This window comes from Oryctolagus cuniculus, chromosome 16 (genome assembly GCF_051225735.1).
Source record: "Oryctolagus cuniculus isolate XC-2025 breed Fujian yellow rabbit chromosome 16, ASM5122573v1, whole genome shotgun sequence".
Classification (NCBI taxonomy): domain Eukaryota; kingdom Metazoa; phylum Chordata; class Mammalia; order Lagomorpha; family Leporidae; genus Oryctolagus; species Oryctolagus cuniculus.
The window spans coordinates 4,472,627-4,494,063 of NC_142882.1; positions in this window are offsets into that span (position 1 = coordinate 4,472,627).

The window sequence follows — 21,437 nt, forward strand, 5'->3', positions numbered from 1 at the left end:
AAGTGAAAAATAATAGATGATTTTTTTTAAATGATGATGAAATCAGATCAGACCTATTGTCATGTTTAATCCCAGTGAGAGTCAAGTTGGGAATTGATAGTTTCTTTTCTTTTTTTTTTTTTTTAACAGAAGATCAGTTTAGTGTACATTAAGTAAAGATTTCAACAGTTTGCACCCCCATAGAAACACAAAGTGAAATATACTGTTTGAGTACTCGTTATAGCATTAAATCTCAATGTACAGCACATTAAGGACAGAGATCCTACATGAGGAGTAAGTGCACAGTGACTCCTGTTGTTGACTTTACAAATTGACACTCCTGTTTATGGCATCAGTAATCTCCCTATGCACCAGTCATGAGTTTCCAAGGCTATGGAAGCCCCTTGAGTTCTCCGACTCTTATCTTGTTTAGACAAGGTCATAGTCAAAGTGGAGGTTCTCGCCTCCCTTCAGAGAAAGGCACCTCCCTCTTTGAAGACCTGTTCTTTCCACTGGGATCTCACTCACAGAGATCTTTTTGCCAGAGTGTCTTGGCTTTCCATGCCTGAAATACTCTCATGGGCTTTTCAGCCAGATCCGAGTGGCTTTAGGGCTGATTCTGAGGCCAGAGTGCTATTTAGGACATCTGCCATTCTATGAGTCTGCTGAGTATCTCCCTTCCCATGTTGGATCACTCTCCCCTTTATTTATTCTATCGGTTAGTGTTAGCAGATACTAGACTTGTTTATGTGCTCCCTTTGACTCTTAGTCCTTTCATTATGATCAATTGTGAACTGAAATTGATCACTTGGAATAGTGAGATGGCATTGGCACATGCCACCTTGATGGGATTGAATTGGAATCCCCTAGTATGTTTCCAACTCTACCAATTGGGGCAAGTCAGCCCGAGCATGCCCCAAATTATACATCTCTTCCCTCTCTTATTCCCACTTTTATGTTTAACAGGGATCACATTTCAGTTAATTTTCAACACTTAAGAATAACTGTGTGATAATTACAGAATTAAACCAGTCATATTAAGTAGAACAGACAAAAAAAAAATACTATGAGGGATAATGTATTAAGTTGTCCATTAGCAGTCAGGGCTATGCTGATCAAGTCACCATTTCTCATAGTGTCCATTTCACTTCAGGAGGTTTCCTTTTTGGTGTTCAGTCAGTTGTCACCGATCAGGGAGAACATATGGTATTTGTCCCTTTGGGACTGGCTTACTTCACTCAGCATGATGTGTTCCAGATTCCTCCATTTTGTTGCAAATGACTGGATTTCGTTGTTTCTTACTGCGGTATAGTATTCTAAAGAATACATATCCCATAATTTCTTTATCCAGTCTACCATTGATGGGCATTTAGGTTGGTTCCAGGTCTTGGCTATTGTGAATTGTGCTGCAATAAACATTAGGGTGCAGACCGCTTTTTTCTTTATCAATTTAAACTCCTTTGGGTAAATTCCAAGGAGTGGGATGGCTGGGTTGACGGTAGGGTTATATTCAGGTTTCTGAGGAATCTCCAGACTGATTTCCATAGTGGCTTAACCAGTTTGCATTCCCACCAACAGTGGGTTAGTGTCCCTTTTTCCCCACATCCTCGCCAGCATCTGTTGTTGGTAGATTTCTGAATGTGAGCTATTCTAACCGGGGTGAGGTGAAACCTCATTGTGCTTTTGATTTGCATTTCCCTGATTGCTAGTGACCTTGAACATTTTTTCATGTCCCTGTTGGCCATTTGGATTTCCTCTTTTGAAAAATGTCTATTGAAGTCCTTGGCCCATCTCTTAAGTGGGTTGTTGGTTTTGTTTTTGTGGAGTTTCTTGATCTCTTTGTAGATTCTGGTTATTAACCCTTTATCTGTTGCATAGTTTGCAAATATTTTTTCCCATTCTGTCGGTTGTCTCTTCACTCTCCTGACTGTTTCTTTTGCAGTAAAGAAACTTCTCAATTTGATGCAATCCCAATAGTTGATTTTGGCTTTGACTGTCTGTGCCTCCCGGGTTTTTTCCAGAAATTCTTTGCCTGTGCCAATATCTTGAAGGGTTTCTCCAATGTTCTCTAATAACTTAATGGTGTCAGGACGTAGATTTAGGTCTTTAATTCACGTTGAGTGGATTTTTGTGTAAGGTGTAAGGTAGGGGTCTTGCTTCATGCTTCTGCACGTGGAAATCCAGTTTTCCCAGCACCATTTATTGAATAGACTGTCCTTGCTCCAGGAATTAGTTTTAGATCCTTGATCAAATATAAGTTGGCTGTAGATGTTTGGGTTGATTTCTGGTGTTTCCATTCTGTTCCATTGGTCTATCCATCTGTTTCTGTACCAGTACCATGCTGTTTTGATTACAACTGCCCTGTAGTATGTCCTGAAGTCTGGTATTGTGATGCCTCCGGCTTTGTTTTTGTTGTACAAGATTGCTTTAGCTATTCGAGGTCTCTTGTGCCTCCATATGAATTTCAGCATCATTTTTTCTAGATCTGCGAAGAATGTCTTTGGTATCTTGATTGGGATTGCATTGAATCTATAAATTGCTTTTGGGAGAATGGACATTTTGATGATGTTGATTCTTCCAATCCATGAGCATGGAAGATTTTTCCATTTTTTGGTATCCTCTTCTATTTCTTTCTTTAAGGGTTTGTAATTTTCATCGTAGAGATCTTTAACGTCCTTGGTTAAGTTTATTCCAAGGTATTTGATTGTTTTTGTAGCTATTGTGAATGGGATTGATCTTAGCAGTTCTTTCTCAGTCATGGCATTACTTGTGTATACAAAGGCTGTTGATTTTTGTGCATTGATTTTATATCCTGCCACTTTGCCAAACTCCTCTATGAGTCCCAATAGTCTCTTAGTAGAGTTCTTTGGATCCTCTAAGTACAGAATCATATCGTCTGCAAAGAGGGATAGTTTGACTTCTTCCTTCTTGATTTGTATTCCTTTGATTTCTTTTTCTTGTCTGATGGCTCTGGCTAAAACTTCCAGAACTATGTTAAATAGCAGTGGTGAGAGTGGGCATCCCTGCCTGGTGCCAGATCTCAGTGGAAATGCTTCCAACTTTTCCCCATTCAATAGGATGCTGGCTGTGGGTTTTTTATAAATTGCTTTGATTATATTGAGGAATGTTCCTTCTATACCCAATTTGCTTAGAGTTTTCATCATGAAAGGGTGTTGAATTTTATCAAATGCTTTCTCTGCATCAATTGAGATAATCATATGGTTTTTCTTCTGCAGTCTGTTAATGTGGTGAATCATATTGATTGATTTGCGAATGTTGAACCATCCGTGCATACCAGGGATGAATCCCACTTGGTCTGGGTGGATGATTTTCCTGATGTGTTGTTGTATTCTGTTGGCCAGAATTTTATTGAGGATTTTTGCATCTATGTTCATCAGGGATATTGGTCTGTAATTTTCTTTCAGTGCTGCATCTTTCTCTGGCTTAGGGATTAAGGTGATGCTGGCTTCATAGAAAGAATTTGGGAGTATTCCCTCTTTTTCAATTTTCTGAATAGTTTCAGAAGAATTGGAGTCAGTTCTTCTTTAAATGTCTGGTAGAATTCAGCAGTGAATCCATCTGGTCCTGGGCTTTTCTTTGTTGGGAGGGCCTTTATTACTGTTTCAATTTCTGTTTCAGTTATGGGTCTATTTAGGTTTTCGATGTCTTCATGGTTCAATTTTGGTAGATTGCATGTGTCCAGGAATCTATCCATTTCTGATAGGTTTTCCTGTTTGCTGGCATACAGGTCCTTGTAGTAATTTCTCATGATTCTTTTTATTTCTGTGGTGTCTGTTGTTACGTTTCCTTTTTCATCTCTGATTTTATTGATTTGGGTCTTTTCTCTTCTTTTTTTAGTTAGTTGGGCCAATGGGGTGTCAATTTTGTTTATTTTTTCAAAAAACCAGCTTCTCGCTTGGCTGATTTTTTGTAATTTTTTTTGGATTCAATCCTGTTAATTTCTTCTCTGGTTTTAATTATTTCTCTTCTCCTACTAGATTTGGGTTTGGTTTGCTGCAGTTTTTCTAGGTCCTTGAGATGCGCTGAAAGCTCATTTATTTGGTACCTTTCCAATTTCTTGGTATAGGCACCTATTGCTATAAATTTGCCTCTCAATACTGCTTTTGCTGTATCCCATAAGTTTTGATATGTTGTGTTGTTGTCTTCATTTACTTCCAGAAAGTTTTTGATTTCTCTTTTGATTTCTTGAATGACCCAGTGTTCATTCAGGAGCATGTTGTTCAGTCTCCATGTGTTTGCATACTTTCTGGGGTTTCCTGAGTTGCTAATTTCCAGCTTCATCCCGCTGTGGTCTGAGAAGCTGCATGGTATGATTCTAATTCTTTTAAATTTGCTGAGACTTGCTTTATGGCCTAGTATGTGGTCAATCCTAGAGAAGGTTCCATGCGCTGCTGAGAAGAATGTGAAGTCTGTGGATGTAGGGTTGAAAGTTCTGTATATATCTGTTAGATCCATTTGGGCTATAGTGTCATTTAAATCTGCTGTTTCCTTGTTGATCTTCTGTCCGGATGATCTGTCTATTTCTGAGAGTGGAGTATTGAAGTCCCCCAGTACTATTGTATTGGAATCTAAATCTCCCTTTAAGTCCCTTAACATATCTTTTAAATAGACCGGTGCCCTGTAATTAGGTGCATATACATTTATAATAGTTACATCTTCCTGTTGAATTGAACCCTTAATCATTATATAGTGTCCCTCTTTGTCTCTCTTAACAGTTTTTGTATTAAAGTTTATTTTGTCTGATATTAATATGGCTACACCTGCTTTTTTTTGGTTTCTGTTGGCATGGAATATCTTTTTCCAACCTTTCACTTTCAGTCTGCATGCCTCTTTGTTAGAGAGATGTGTTTCTTGTAGGCAACAAATAGTTGGGTTGTGTTCTGTGAGCCAGTCAGCTAAACGGTGTCTTTTAACTGAAGAATTCAGACCATTAATGTTCAATGTGACTATTGATACGTCGTGACTTTGCCCTGCCATTTTCCCGGAAATATTTTCTAGTATATGCTTTGAGCTTCCCATGCTCTTTTACTGGTAGGTGTTCTTCCTTTCCCTTCTTTCATATTGATGGCCGTGTTTCTGTGTTTCTGAGTGTAGCACATCTTTAAGTATCTTTTGCAGGGCCGGACGAGTGGCCACAAAGTCTTTCAATTTCTGTTTGCTATGAAAGGTCTTTATTTCACCTTCATTCACAAATGAGAGCTTGGCAGGATATAATATTCTGGGCTGGCAATTTTTCTCTCTTAGCACCTGTGCTATGTCTCGCCATTCCCTCCTAGCTTGTAGGGTTTCTGATGAGAAGTCAGCTGTGAGTCTGATTGGAGATCCTCTGAGAGTAATCTGACGTTTCTCTCTTGCACATTTTAGGATCTTTTCTTTATGTTTCACTGTGGTAAGTTTAATTACCACGTGTCGTGGTGAGGATCTCTTTTGGTCATGTTTATTGGGGGTTCTATGAGCTTCCTGTACTAGGATGTCTCTGTCCTTCTCCAAACCTGGAAAGTTCTCTGCTAGTATCTCACTAAAAAGGCCTTCCAATCCTTTCTCTCTCTCCATGCCTTCAGGAACTCCTAGAACTCGAATGTTGGTTTTTTTAATAGTATCCTGTAGATTCCCAACAATATTTTTCAGGTTTCTAATTTCCTCTTCTTTTCTTTGGTTTGACTGTATGTTTTCCTGTGCTCTATCTTCTAAGTCCGATATTCTCTCTTCTGCTTCACCCATTCTGTTTTTAAGGCTTTCTAATGTGTTTGTCATTTGATCTATTGAGCTCTTCATTTCATTTTGATTTCTCTTGACTATTACACTTTCCTGTTCTACTAGTTTCTGAGTTTCATTTTGACTCTTCCTTAAAATTTCATTTTCACGAGAAAGATTTTCAATCTTGTCCATTAAGGATTTCTGTAGTTCAAGGATTTGCTTTTGAAAACTTCTAAATGTTCTTATCATAAATTTTTTGAAATCCGTATCTTGCATTTCTTCTATCTCATCATCTTCATACTCTTGGCTTGGGGTGTTTTGCTTATTTGGAGGCATCATAGTGTCATCGTTGATCTTGCTCCCTCTATTTCTGTGTTTGTTACTCGGCATAGTTAATTCTTCTTGCGTCACTGTGCGCTTTTTTTTTTCTTTTTTTTTTTTTTTATACTGTGTCCGTGTTAAGTGGACTGCCTGCTGTTGGAGGAGCCTTGGAGGCTTGAGATGGGTGGGGCCTGAGAGCTCTGCCTGGTTCTTCCAGGTTAAGGGTGTGCAAAGGTGACACCCTCAGGTTATGGGTGGTAAATCTCTCTCTTTTTATTTATTTATTTATTTTATTTATTCAGGGGGTAAGTAACACTGCAGGGCAGGGCTGTGCAGAATTGATGGTATTTAGCTTCCAGTCTTTGGCTCCTCTGGACTCCCACTGGGTTGCCTAGGCTACTGAATTGTAGTGACTCAGTTCCTTAACTCTCCCCCACTGATATGTAAATCCAAAGAGGAGGCCTGCTCTTTGTCTCTTGGGAATTCTTCAAGTCTTGCAGGCTTGTAACCTTTGCAAGCTTAGGGGGAAGAGAGACCCCGAAGCTTTTTTTTTTCCTTCTTTCCGGTAGTGAGTTTGCTGCACTTTCCGGCCCCCCTCTAGATTCTGACCCCCGTTTCCCCACCAATGTCTCGGGTTATTGAGCTCACCTCCCCTTCCAGCGCCGATGTGTGGACTCGGAGCCCTGAGCGTCTCAAGTCTCCCCGCTGTTTTCTGTGTGGCGTGCACTCTCCTTGGAGCACTGTCGCGCAGACCCTGGGGCTTCTGCGGCTGGGTCCCGGGACTTTGCTTCCGTGTGGTGGGCGACCTTGTTCTCCCAGTAGGTCGTCCGATTCACGCCTGCTCCATTCAGAAGGGTTTCCCCTGCAATTTTTGTTTGGTTCTATTTTCTGCGGCTACCGTAACTCCCCTTTTATTAAACTAAATTTTCCCGGACTATCGGTGCGCACCCTCACTATTCCGCCATCTTGGCTCCGCCTATCCAGGAATTCTTATTTATTTTTTGACAGGCAGAGTGGACAGTGAGAGAGAGAGACAGAGAGAGAAAGGTCTTCCTTTGCCGTTGGTTCACCCTCCAATGGCCGCTGCTGCAGCCGGTGCACCGCGCTGATCCGATGGCAGGAGCCAGGATCCAGGTGCTTTTCCTGGTCACCCATGGGGTGCAGGGCCCAAGCACCTGGGCCATCGTCCACTGCACTCCCTGGCCACAGCAGAGAGCGCAGAAAGCTGGCCTGGAAGAGGGGCAACCGGGACAGAATCCGGCGCCCCAACCGGGACTAGAACCCGGTGTGCCGGCGCCGCAAGGTGGAGGATTAGCCTATTGAGCCACGGCGCTGGCCGAATTCCAGACTTTAAAAATTGGTTTTTACTTTTGAGGTGAAATTAATACAACAAAAGAGTAACCATTTTAGAGTGAACTAATGGCATGCGTGGCATTCACTGTTTTGTGCAACCATCATTTTTGTCAAGTTCTAAAATACTGTCATCACGCAAAATCAACTTCTTTATTCAGTGGTCACTCAATTCCTGCTCCTCACAATCAGACAACCACCCTCTGCTTCGTGTTTCTGGATTTGACAATGCTGAGCATTCCATACAAATGAAATCCTGCACTGTGCAGACTGGTTTGGTGGCCTTTTTTCACTTAGCATAGTGTTTCCAAGCATCATCCAAATTATAGTAGGTATTCATTCTGTTCATGACAAACTATTATTTCTTTGAATTGATTCATTGAATTTTTAAAAGATTTAGTTTTTTATTTGAAAGGCAGAGTTGGAGCAATACAGAGAGAGAGCTTATATTCATTGGTTCACTCCAAATGGCTACAGTGGCTGGAGTTGGCCCAATCTGAAGCCAGGAGCCTCTTCCAGGTCTCTCAAGTGGGTTCAGGGGCCCAAGGACTTCGTCAGTCCTGTGATGCTTCCCCAAGCACCTTTGCAGGGAGCTACATTGGAAGTGGAGCATCTGGGAACTGAACTGGTACCCATATGAAATGCTGGTGCTGCAAGTGGCAGCTTTACCTGCTACACCACAGCACTGGCCCCTAATTCACTGAATTTTATTTCAGAGATAGAACATGATTTGTTATGAACTTTGACTGTTTGGAATAGACAACTGTAAACACTGATGTACAAGGAGTTGTTTGTGTATTTTCAGTTATGTTGATTTTACTCCTAGGAGTGGAATGGTTTGATTATGTATGAATTCTTTTGTAAAAAAGCTTTATTTATTTGAAAGAGTTACAGAGAGAAGAAGGAGAGGGAGGGGGAGGGGGAGGGGGAGGGAGAGTTCTTCCATCTGCTGGTTCACTCCCCACATGGCTGCAACAGCTGGAGCTGGGCTGATGCAAAACCAGGATCCAGGAGTCTTCTCCTGGTCTTCCATGCTTGTCTAGGGGACCAAGGACTTGGGCCATCTTGCACTACTTTCCCAGGCCACAGAAGACAGCTGGATCATAAGTAGAGCAGCCAGGATTTGAACTACTGCCCATATGGGCTGCTGATGCTGTTGACCAGGGCTTTAACCCACTGCGATACAGCACAGGCTCTGATGAGCATTCTTTGTAATGCTTTTTGGTCTCATTTTTATTTGTGCAAAAATGTCTATTCAATTTGTATCCCCATTATGTTGATTATGTTTGTATTTTTGTTGTTCCTTTCTGCTTTTAAGAATATGTTTGATACTAGACACTTACCTGGAGGATTTCAGCCGTATTCTTCCATTTTCTATCGAGTCTTTGCTCTTTCTTGATTCTGTCCTTTCTTGTATAAATCTTTTTAATTTTGGTCAAACCCTATTCACCTTTTCTTCTGTGGTTTCTTGTGCTTTTCCTATTGTATCAAGGATAGATTATTTTATCCAGAGCCATGAGGAACTACACTTTTTTTCTTCTAAGAATTATTAAAAATGTTTGAATTTTCATTCAGGCTGTTGAATCAACATGAGTTAAATTTTGGGTAAGGCATGAGGTAGGGTAAATCTCATTGTTTTGAGAGTTTGTGTCAAGGGCTGTTGCCATGGCTCACTAGGCTAATCCTCTGTCTGCAGCACTGGTACCCTTGGTTCTACTCCCAGTTGGGGCACCAGATTGTGTCCTGGTTGCTCCTATTCCAGTCCAGCTCTCTGCTGTGGCCTGGGAAGGCAGTGGAGGATGGCCCAAGTCCTTGGGCCCTGCACCCACATGAGAGACCAGGAGGAAGCCCCTGGCTCCTGGCTTTGGATCAGTGCAGTGCTCCGGCCATAGTGGCCATTTGGAGGGTGAACCAATGGAAGGAAGACCTTTCTCTCTGTCTCTCTCACTGTCTACCTCTGCCTGTCAAAAAAAAAGTGTTTGTGTCAAATAAACCAGCTCTACATTTTTAGAGTTCATATTAAATGAGCCAGGTCTACATTTTTAGAGGGTGTTAATGTATTTTTTCTGTAATATCCTTAGGTTAGATGCAGAATCATAGAACAAATTCTTGTTAGAATATTTATAAATGGCAAAAGTAGCAAACTACCAAGTTGTATTTTATTCAGAGTAAATAAGATTCAGCGTGACTGGAACATGGAAAATGTACTGCTGTTGGGGTGAGACATGATGCAGACAGTTAACAGAAAACCAGTATTGTAGACTTTGCATACCAGCATAACCCATTGGAAATTCTGAGATTGGTAATGGTAAATGGTGACATGCTAGAGCCACCTTTGTGTTGTGGATTTTCTTTTTTTTTTTCTTTTTATATTTGAGAAGACATTAATTTTACAATGTACTTACAGTGCTGTATTCTTTTGTCTTGAAATGTATTGAGCTCAACAAGATTGTCCAGTGTAGAGACAGTTGGAGTCAGTGCTGTCCATGCACACTGGGTATAAGTTAAGTTCATGTGTGCCTTCCATGTGGACAGATAGACAATGCTGCACTTACCAACTTCAGTCTTTGGTATTTCGATTGGTATCACATTGTAAAGAAATGTTCTTTACAATAACCCAAATGTTAAAAAAAACTGGTCTTCAATAGGAATTTTTGATGTCTCAAATAGAAAAACATCATCAAATTTTGTGGAGATGTTGCTAAAATTCCCTCAGACAGATGTACAATCCCAGATTCTATAAACCCATATACAATTTTGTCTATAGATTTCACTGAGAAAAAACTGAAATTCTACATTTGAATCATTACAAGGTACAAATAATAGTACATTAAATACAAAGAAACTAGAAGATAAAAATGGTAAATATCAAAGCTAATATTGATTCTAGTAAAGAAGCAAAATTGCTTAAACCCTAGAAGATTGATCAAGAATAAAGAGTTTTTTTTAAATTTTGCATAATATTTATAACCTTCAAACTACAATATTAATACATGCATATTGGTAGGAAATAGCAGCAGTTTGTTAGGCTACCAGTTTTAACATAAAACCGACTTACACATATGAAAAGCTATAATGGGCCTATTCATCATTACAGCATGAATCTCTTTCTTCCAGAACATTTTTTGTTGAAACTTCAGTATCATGAAAAATTAAAATAACACCCAAAACATTCAATATTCACAAATAACATTAAAATCAAATATACAAAGTCACTTAATACTGTTAAATAAAACAATAAACTGCAAGATTTCCTGAATGGAAATAATAGGACTTCTGAATGTTTTATGGTGAATATCTTTGGGAAAATGGCAGGGCAAAGTGACTACTTATTAATAGTCACATTGAACGTTAATGGCCTGAACTGTCCAGTTAAAAGACACAGATTGGCTGATATGGTTAAGGAACAATACCCATCTATTCGCTGCTTACAAAAAACACATCTTTCCAACAAAGATGTATACAGAGTGAAAGTGAAAGGCTGGAAAAAGATATACCATGCCAACAGAAATGAAAAAGAGAGGGTGTATCCATCTTAATATCAGACAAAATAAACTTTAACACAAAAACTGTTAAGAGAGACAAAGAGGGGCACTATATAATGACTAAGAGATCAATTCAACAGGAAGATATAATGATTATCAATGTATATGCACCTAATTACAGGGCACTGGTTTATTTAAAGGATTCGTTAAGGGACTTAAAGGGAGACTTAGACTCCAATACAATAGTACTGGGGGACTTCAATACTCCACTCGCAGAAATAGACAGATCAACAGGACAGAAGATCAACAAGGAGACTGTAGATTTAAATGACACTATAGCCTAAATGGATCTAACAGATATCTACAGAACTTTTCATCCTACACATAAAGAATGTACATTCTTCTCAGCAGATCATGGAACCTACTCTAGGACTGACCACACACTAGGCCATAAAGCAAGATGCAGCAAATTCAATAGAATTAGAATCATATGATGCAGCTTCTCAGACCATAGGGGAATGAAGTCAGAAATTATCAACTCAGGAATCCCTAGAGCATATGCAAACACATGAAGACTGAACAACATGCTCCTGAATGAACACTGAGTCATTAAAGTAATCAAAAGAGAAATCAAAAACTTTCTGGAAGTAAATGAGGATAACAACACAACATACCAAATCTTATAGGATACAGCAAAAGCAGTGCTAAGAGGAAAATTTATAGCAATAGGTGCCTACATCAAGAAATTGGAAAGGCACCAAATAAATGAGCTTTCAATGCATCTCAAGGATCTAGAAAAACTGCAGCAAACCAGAACCAAATCTAGTAGGAGAAGAGAAATAATGAAAATCAGAGAAGAAATCAATAGGATTGAATCCAAAAAAATTACAAAAAATTAGCCTAATGAGGAGCTATTTTTTGAAAAAATAAACAAAATTGACACCCCATTGGCCCAACTAACTAAAGAGAAGAACAGACCCAAATCAATAAAATCAGAGATGAAAAAGGAAACGTTACAACAGACATCACAGAAATAAAAAGAATCATCAGAAATTACTACAAGGACTTGTATGCCAGCAAACAGGGAAAACTATTAGAAATGGAAAGATTCCTGGACACATCCAACCTACCTAAATTGAACAGGAAGACATAGAAAACGTAAACAGACCCATAACTGAGACAGAAATTGAAACAGTAATAAAGGCCCTCCCAACAAAGAAAAGCCCAGGACCAGATGGATTCACTGCTGAATTCTACCAGACATTTAAAGAAGAACTAACTCCAATTCTTCTGAAACTATTCAGAAAATTGAAAAAGAGGGAATACTCCCAAATTCTTTCTATGAAGCCAGCATGACCTTAATTCCTAAGCCGGAAAAAGATGCAGCATTGAAGAAAATTACAGACTAATTTCCTTGATGAACATAGACACAAAAATCCTCAATAAAATTATGGCCAATAGAATGCAACAACAGATCAGAAAGATCATCCACCCAGACCAAGTGGGATTTATCCCTGGTATGCAGGGATGGTTTAATGTGCGCAAAACAATCAATGTGATACATCACATTAACAGACTGCAGAAGAAAAACCATATGATTATCTCAATTGATGCAGAGAAAGCATTTGATAAAATACAACACCCTTTCATGAAGAAAACTCTAAGCAAACTGGGTATAGAAGGAACATTCCTCAATATAATCAAAGTGATTTATGAAAAACCCGTGAGCATCATCCTATTAAATGGGGAAAAGCTGGAAGCATTTCCACTGAGATCTGGCAGCAGACAGGGATGTCCACTCTCACCACTGCTATTCAATATAGTTCTGGAAGTTTTAGCAAGAGCCATTAGGCAAGAAAAAGCAATTAAAGGGATTCAAATCGGGAAGGAAGTACTCAAACTATCCCTCTTTGCAGATGATATGATTCTTTAGGGGATCCAAAGAACTCTGCTGAGAGACTATTGGAACTCACAGAAGAGTTTGTCAAAGTAGCAGGTTATAAAATCAATACAGAAAAATCAACAGCCTTTGTATATACAGGCAATGCCATGGCTGAGAAAGAACTTCTAAGATCAATCCCATTCACAATAGCTACAAAAACAACCAAATACCTTGGAATAAACTTAACCAAGAATGTCAAAGACCTCTATGATGAAAATTACAATATCTTAAAGAAAGAAATAGAAGAAGATACCAAAAATGGAAAAACCTTCCATGCTCATGGATTGGAAGAATCAATATCATCAAAATCTCCATTCTCCCAAAAGCAATTTATAGATTCAATGTGATACCAATCGAAATACCAAAGACATTCTTCTCAGATCTGGAAAATATGATGCTGAAATTCCTATGGGGCACAGGAGACCTCGAATAGCTAAAGCAATCTTGCACAACCAAAACAAAGCTGGAGGCATCACAATAGCAGATTTCAGGACATACTACAGGGCAGTTGTTATCAAAAAGGCATGGTATTGGTACAGAAACAGATGGATGGAACAATGGAACCGAATTGAAACACCAGAAATCAACCCAAACATCTACATCCAACTTATATTTGATCAAAGATCCAAAACCAATCCCTGGAGTAAGGAGAGTCTATTCAATAAATGGTGCTGGGAAAATTGGATTTCCATGTGCAGAAGCATGAAGCAAGAACCCTACCTTGCACCTTACGCAAAAATGTACTCAACATGGATCAAAGACTTAAGTCTATGACCGAACACCATCAAATTATTAGAGAACATTGGAGAAACCCTGCAAGATGGGCCAAGGACCTCAATAGACATTTTTCAAAACAGGAAATCCAAATGGCCAACAGACACATGAAAAAAATGTTCAGGATCATTAGCCATCAGGGAATTGCAAATCAAAACCACAATGAGGTTTCACCTCACCCCAGGTAAAATGGCTCACATTCAGAAATCTACCAACAACAAATGCTGGCGAGGATGTGGAGAAAAAGGGACATTAACCCACTGTTGGTGGGAATGTAAACTGGTCAAGCCACTATGGAAGTCAGTCTGGAGATTCCTCACAAACCTGAATATAACCCTACCATACAACCCCGCCATCCCACTCCTTGGAATTTACCCAAAGGAAATTAAATTGGCAAATAAAAGAGCTGTCTGCACCTCAATGTTTATTGCAGCTCAATTCACAATAGCTAAGACCTGGAATCAAACTAATTGCCCATCAACGGTAGATTGGATAAAGAAATTATGGGAGGGAGATCCCAGTGGAAAGAATGGGTCATGAAAGAAGGAGGTACCTTTCTCTGAAGGGAGGAGAGAACTTCGACTTTGACCATGGCCTTGTCTAAAAATGATCAGAGTCAGTGAGCCCAGGGGGCTTCCATAGCCTTTGCAGCTCATGACAAGAGCCTAGGGTGATTACTGATGCCATAAACAAGAATGTCAATTTGTTAAGTCAACAACAGGAGTCACTGTGCTCTTACTCCTCATGTAGGATTTCTGTCCTTAGTGTGCTGTATATTGAGATTTAATGCTATAGCTAGTACTCAAACAGTATTTTTCACTTTATGTTTCTGTGTGGGAGCAAACTGTTGAAATCTTTACTTAATGTATGCTAAACTGATCTTCTGTATATAAAGAGAATCGAAAATGAATCTTGACATGAATGGAAGGGGAGAGGGAGTGGATAAGGGGAGGATTGCGGGTTGGAGGGACGTTATGGGGGAGAAGTCATTGTAATCAATATTCTGTACTTTGGAATTTTTATTCATTAAATAAAATTGTTAAATAAAAGTTAAAAAAATAGCACCCACACAGATTCATCATTTTTTTGCTTAAATATTTCTCTCATATTTACCACTTGATCTTCTACATTCTTAATGCTCAATTTGATGGGTTTTTTATAGTTTGTTGTGAATTCTCCAAATGTAGAACTTCAGTTTTTTATAGGAAAGTATATATTATATTTGCAAAAAAGTATATAGAATCTGAGATTATACATTTCTGTCTTAATTGAATTTTACCAACACACCCTTAGAAGTGGATATTTTTCTATTTGAGACTTTTTATAATTGCTATTAAAGTCCAAAAACATCTAGCTTACTGTAAAGCAATTTTGAAAAATAAAAATGTGGATATTTGAATTGGTAGGTACAGAGTTCTCTGTGTGTACAGGGAACACACACAAAGCTTACACTCAGTCTGCATCACGAACATTGCCCCCAATGGATTCTGTCCTACACTGTCTTCTCAGGCTTAACACACTTCAAATCAAATGTAGAAATAAATATAATCATGTTGTAGGATTAATGTCATAGCAAGTAGAAAAAAGTTAAGGAAATCCACAGCACAGAGGTGATCTAGCATGTCAGCACTGACCATATCAATTCTCAGTAGCTCCAAATTAAATACGCTGGTATGAAAAGCCTACAATAGTGCATTTTTGTTATCCTTTCTGTATTTTGTCCCAACCAAGAAGCTCCACATCATCCATCTTCCAGCCATACAGAATCTTATGTAGCTTGTCTGAATATAACAGAACATGAACTTTGCTAGTTTTGCCACGTATGGAAATCTACCAAGAATCTGTTTCTACCATTATCCATCTAACCTAGGACTAATATTGCTGATTACTGGGAAGAGTCCAAGATGGTTGAATACAGAAGGGCTTACTGTTCTAGGCTAGGTGTAAACAGTAAAAGTAAAAGTGGAAGGAATACATTCTCAGGGGAGAGTTAGAGTGAAAATTGCAGTGGAAATTCTATGGAAGGAAGAAGAATGCTGTGAATCAGTGTGGAAGGTGCAGATGTGCATTATGATCAAGGACACAACACAGAATCCCAGAAGCCAAGAGCCGGAGAAAGCATCAGCTTAGGAAGGGAGGGGAGATTAGAGTACAGTGCCCTGAGCTACTACATGCATAACTGGAAGGAGAGCTCTCAAGAATCAAACACCTGATAAAAATGGGAAAATATGGCTACATATCCTTCCAGAAACATTTTACAACTTACATTTTAAAAAGCACAAGGAACAATAAAAATATCATCAAGAATGGGTTGAGGAATTAAACAGACATTCCTATACAAATAGATGATGAAAAGGCCTTACCAAGGATGCTAGTCATCAATGAACTTACAATAGTATTCAAAGCCACACAGAGATAGCACCTCAATCTGCTTCATTGGCTACAATGGTTTTTGTTTGAAAGATCACATTTGAAAGGCAGGGTAACAGAGTGAGTGAGAGAAAGAGAGAGAGAGAGAGAGAGAGAGAGAGAGAGAGAGAGAGAGAGAGAGAAAGTGTCTTCCATCCCCTGGATCACTCTCCAAATGGCCACAATGGCCAGAGTTGAGCCAATCAAATGCAGGAGCCAGGAGATTCTTCCAGCTCTCCAATGAGGTGCAGGTTCCCAAGTTTTTGGGCCATCTTCTACTGCTTACCAAGACAATAGCAGACCTGGATTGGAAATGGAACAGCCAGAACTGGAACCAGTGTCCATATGGGAGGCTGGCACTAGAGGCAGAGGCTTTACCTGTTAAGCCACAACACCAGCCCAATAATAGTTTTTACATGAAGTCTGTATACCTTAAGCAAAAAGATAAATAACAGAAAGTGAAAAAAGTAAAAAAAAATTTAAGGTGTTGCAGGATACCCCCAGAAACTGAGCAATGAGAAACGTCAACCAGAATCTAATGAGGTAAATGTATTCTGGATATGTGGAGGGGTTAGCTTTCTATAAAGTTTCAAAACCAGCAAATGAGTGGAACAGGAAATGGAATGGCATGGGCAGGAAATGGAATGAGTGGAGCAGGAAATGTGTTTCACTGTTGTCAAAATCCCACTGGGAGATGGGGACCCAGATTTTCCATGCCATTAAATGTTCTTATGTTTGAAAACTCATGACTGTATTCAACCAAAAGTATTAAGTAGAACAAACAAAAAAATACTAAGAGGGATAACATATCAAGATGCTCACCAACAGTCAGGATGAGGGCTGATCAAGTCACCATTTCTCATAGTGTTCATTTCACTTTAACAGGTTTCCTTTTTGCTGCTCATTTGGTTGTCACCTATCAAGGAGAACAAGTGGTATTTGTCCCTTTGGGATTGTCTTATTACACACAGCATAATGTTTACCAAATTCCTAACAGGGATCACTTTTCAGTTAAAATTTAAACACCTAAGAATAATTGTGTGTTAATTACAGAGTGTTCTACTTAATACTTTTGGTTGAATACTGTAATCAATACACAATTCTTCTTAAGTGCTGAAACTTAACTGAAAAGTGATCACTGTCAAATATGAGTGGGAATAAGAGAGGGAAGAGATGTGCAATTCGGGACATGCTCAAGCTGACTTACCTCAAACAGTAGAGTTAGAAACATACCAGGGGATTCCAATTCAATCCCATCAAGGTGGCATGTACCAATGCCATCTCACTAGTCCCAGTGATCAATTTCCGTTCACAATTGATCATAATGATAGGACTAAGAACCAAAGGGATCACATAAACAAGAATAGTGTCTGCAAATACTAGCTGATAGAATCAAAAAGGGAGAGAATGATCCAACATGGGAAGTGGGTTACACAGCAGACCCATAGAATGGCAGATGTCCCAAACAGCACTCTGGCCTCAGAATAAGCCCTTAAGACATGCAGATCCAGCTGAAAAGCCCATGAGAGTATTTCAGGCATGGAAAGCCAAGACACTCTAAAAAAAAAAAACAAAAAAACAAACAAACAAACAAACAAAAAAAACTAAATGAAAGATCTCCGCAAGTGAGATCCCAGTGGAAAGAATGGGTCATCAAAGAAGGAAGTACTTTTCTCTGAAGGGAGGAAAGAACTTCCACTTTGACCATGGCCTTGTCTAAAAATTATCAGAGTCAGTGAACTCAGGGGGCTTCCATAGCCTTGGCAGCTCATGACAAGAGCCTAGGGTGATTATGATGCCATAAACAAGAGTGTCAATTTGTTCAGTCAACAACAGGATTCACTGTGCACTTACTCCTCATGTAGGATCTTTGTCCTTAGTGTGCTGTACACTGAGATTTAATGCTATAACTAGTACTCAAACAGTATTTTTCACTGTATGTTTCTGTGTGGGAGCAAACTGTTGAAACTTTTACTTAATGTATGCTAAACTATCTTCTGTATATAAAGAGAAATGAAAATGAATCTTGATGTGAATGGAAGGGGAGAGGGAGTGGGAAAGGGGAGGGTTGTGGGTGGGGGACGTTATTGGGGGGAAGTCATTGTAATCAATATTCTGTACTTTGGATATTTATATTCATTAAATAAAAGTTTAAAAAAAAATAAAAAATAAAAAAGAAAGCTCATGACTGTCAGACATTTGCTTTCAAAGCAAAGATTAACCACATTTGATGATGATGTCCTGATCAGTACAGGACATGGCCAGTCTGTTGCATAATTTGTCTTCTTGGTCACTGGGATCAATTCCACAATGGCTATACGAATGCCATTCTTGTATATCTCTAACTTTGAAATCTGAAATAAATCAAATACCTCTCAGGTGATCAACTGGGCTGAAATGAAGCATCTAAGATACCTTGCAAGTGTCAGAGGTGTGTTCTTCAATGTCATCTGAATGAGAGAATGAAAACTGAATGGTCACAGAGGACAGACACAAAATGCCCAAAGGTCAGCTACAAGGGGAGAGAAAATGGCATGCAACATAAGACAACAGCCATAATGTATAATCTCAAACTTGAAAGTTATTAACCAGGCTTGAAAGTGGTGGAAGACTAGAATATTCCATTTTCCTAATAATCTGCCACAGTTTGAGAGCTTGTAGATCATAATTCTTCTGACACAGATGTCCAGGAAGCTCCCTTTTTCCTTTTCCATTTCCTCCTCTCTACTTAGAACAATGAAAATATGGCCACTAAATCTCTGAGTACTTCCTCTTTAGATTGTATTTTTAGACTAAGAAAATCTCCATTTTTCATCTCTGTGCATTGAGAATGTCATCCAAATGAATGTGGGTTTTCTCTCTCCACTTCTTTTTTTTTAACTGTTATTTAGTAAATATAAACTTTCAAAGTACAGTTTATGGATTACAATAGCTTCCCCACCCATAATTTCGCTCCCACTCGCACCCCTCCCATCTCCCACTTCCTCTCCCATTCCATTCACATCAAGATTCATTTTCAACTATCTTTATATACAGAAGATTGATTTAGTATATATTAAGTAAAGATTTCAACACTTTTAACCCACACAGAAACACAAAGTGTAAAATACTGTTTCAGTGCTAGTTATAGCATTACTTCACATTGGACAACACATTAAGGGCAGATCCCACATGAGAAGTAAGTACACAGTGACACCTGTTGTTGACTTAACAATTTGACACTCTTGTTTATGGCGTCAGTAATCTCCCTAGGCTCTAGTCATAAGTTGCCAAGGCTATGGAAGCCTTCTGAATTCACTGACTTCAATCTTATTCCAACAGGGTCATAGTCAAAGTGGAAATTCTCTCCTCCCTTCAGAGAAAGGTACCTCCTCCTTTGATGGCCTCATTCTTTCCACTGGGATCTCACTCACAGAGATCTTTCATTTAGGTCATCTTCTTTTTTTCCTGGAGTGTCTTGGTTTTCCATGCCTAAAATACTCTCATGGGCTCTTCAGCCATATCCGAATGCCTTAAGGGCTGATTCTGAGGCCAGAGTGCGGTTTAGGACATCTGCCATTCTATGAGTCTGCTGTGTATCCTGCTTCCCATGTTGGATCGTTCTCTCCCTTTTGTATAATATTAGTTACTATTCGCAGACACTAGTCTTGTTTGCGTGATCCCTTTGACTCTTAGACCTATCAGTGTGATCAATTGTGAATTGAAATTGATTATGTGGACTAGGGTAATGGCATTGGTACATGCCACCTTGATGGGATTGTATTGGAATCCCCTGGCACGTTTCTAAATCCACCATTTGAGGCAAGTCCAATTGAGCATGTCCCGAATTGTACATCTCTTCCCTCTTTTATTCCCACTCTTAAATTTAACAGGGGTCACTTTTCAGTTAAAATTTAAACACCTAACAATAATTGTGTGCTAATTACAGAGTTCAACCAATAGTACTAGGACAAAAAATATACTAAAAGGAATAAAGTATTACATTTACATCAACAGTCAGGACAAGGGCTGATCAAGTCACTGTTTCTCATAGTGTCCATTTTACTTCAACAGGTTTCCTTTTTGGTGCTTGGTTTGTTATCACAGATCAGGGAGAACATATGATATTTGTCCCTTTGGGACTGGCTTATTTCTCTCAGCATGATGTTTTCCAGATTCCTTCATTTTGTTGCAAATGAAGGAATTCCATTGTTTGTTTGTTTTTTACTGCTATATAGTATTCTATAGAGTATATGTCCCATAATTTCTTTATCCAATCTACTGTTGGTGGGCAATTAGTTTGATTCCAGGTCTTAGCTATTGTGAATTGAGCTGCAATAAACATTAAGGTGCAGACAGCTTGTTTGTTTGCCATTTTAATTTCCTTTGGATAAATTCCAAGGAGTGGGATGGCTGGGATGTATGGTAGAGTTAAATTCAGGTTTGTGAGGAATCTCCAGACTGAATTCCATAGTGGCTTGACCAGTTTGCTTTCCCACCAACAGTGGGTTAGTGTCACCTATTTCCCCACATCCCTACCAGCATCTGTTGTTGGTAGATTTCTGTATGTGAGCCATTCTAACTGGGGTGAGGTGGAACCTCATTTGGTTTTATTTTTTTTTTTTTTTTGGACAGGCAGAGTGGACAGTGAGAGAAGAGAGACAGAGAGAAAGGTCTTCCTTTGCCGTTGGTTCACCCTCCAATGGCCGCCGCTGCAGCCGGCGCACCGTGCTGATCCGATGGCAGGAGCCAGGATCCAGGTGCTTTTCCTGGTCTCCCATGGGGTGCAGGGCCCAAGCACCTGGGCCATCCTCCACTGCACTCCCTGGCCATAGCAGAGAGCTGGCCTGGAAGAGGGGCAACCGGGACAGAATCCGGCGCCCCGACCGGGACTAGAACCCGGTGTGCCGGCGCCGCAAGGTGGAGGATTAGCCTATTGAGCCACGGCGCCGGCCTACCTCATTTGGTTTTGATTTGCATTTCCCTGATTGCTAGTGATCTTGAATATTTTTTCATGTGTCTGTTGGCCATTTGGATTTCCTGTTTTGAAAAATGTCTATTGAGTTCCTTGACCCATCTCTTAAGTGGGTTGTTTGTTTTGATGTTATGGAGGTTTTTTTTTATCTCTTTTGTAGATTCTGGTTATTAACCCTTTATCTGTGGAATAGTTTGCAAATATTTTTTCCCATTCTGTCGGTTGCTTCTTCACTTTCCTGAATATTTCTTTTGCAGTACAGAAACTTCTCAATTTGATGCAATTTCAAATGGTAATTTTTGCTTTGACTCCCTGTGCTTCTGGGGTCTTTTCCAAGAATACTTTGTCAGTACCTATATCGTGCAGGGTTTCTCCAATGTTCTCTAATAATTTGATGGTGTTCGGTCATAGACTTAAGTCTTTGATCCATGTTGAGTACATTTTTGCGTAAGGTGCAAGGTAGGGTTCTTGCTTCATGCTTCTGCACATGGAAATCCAATTTTCC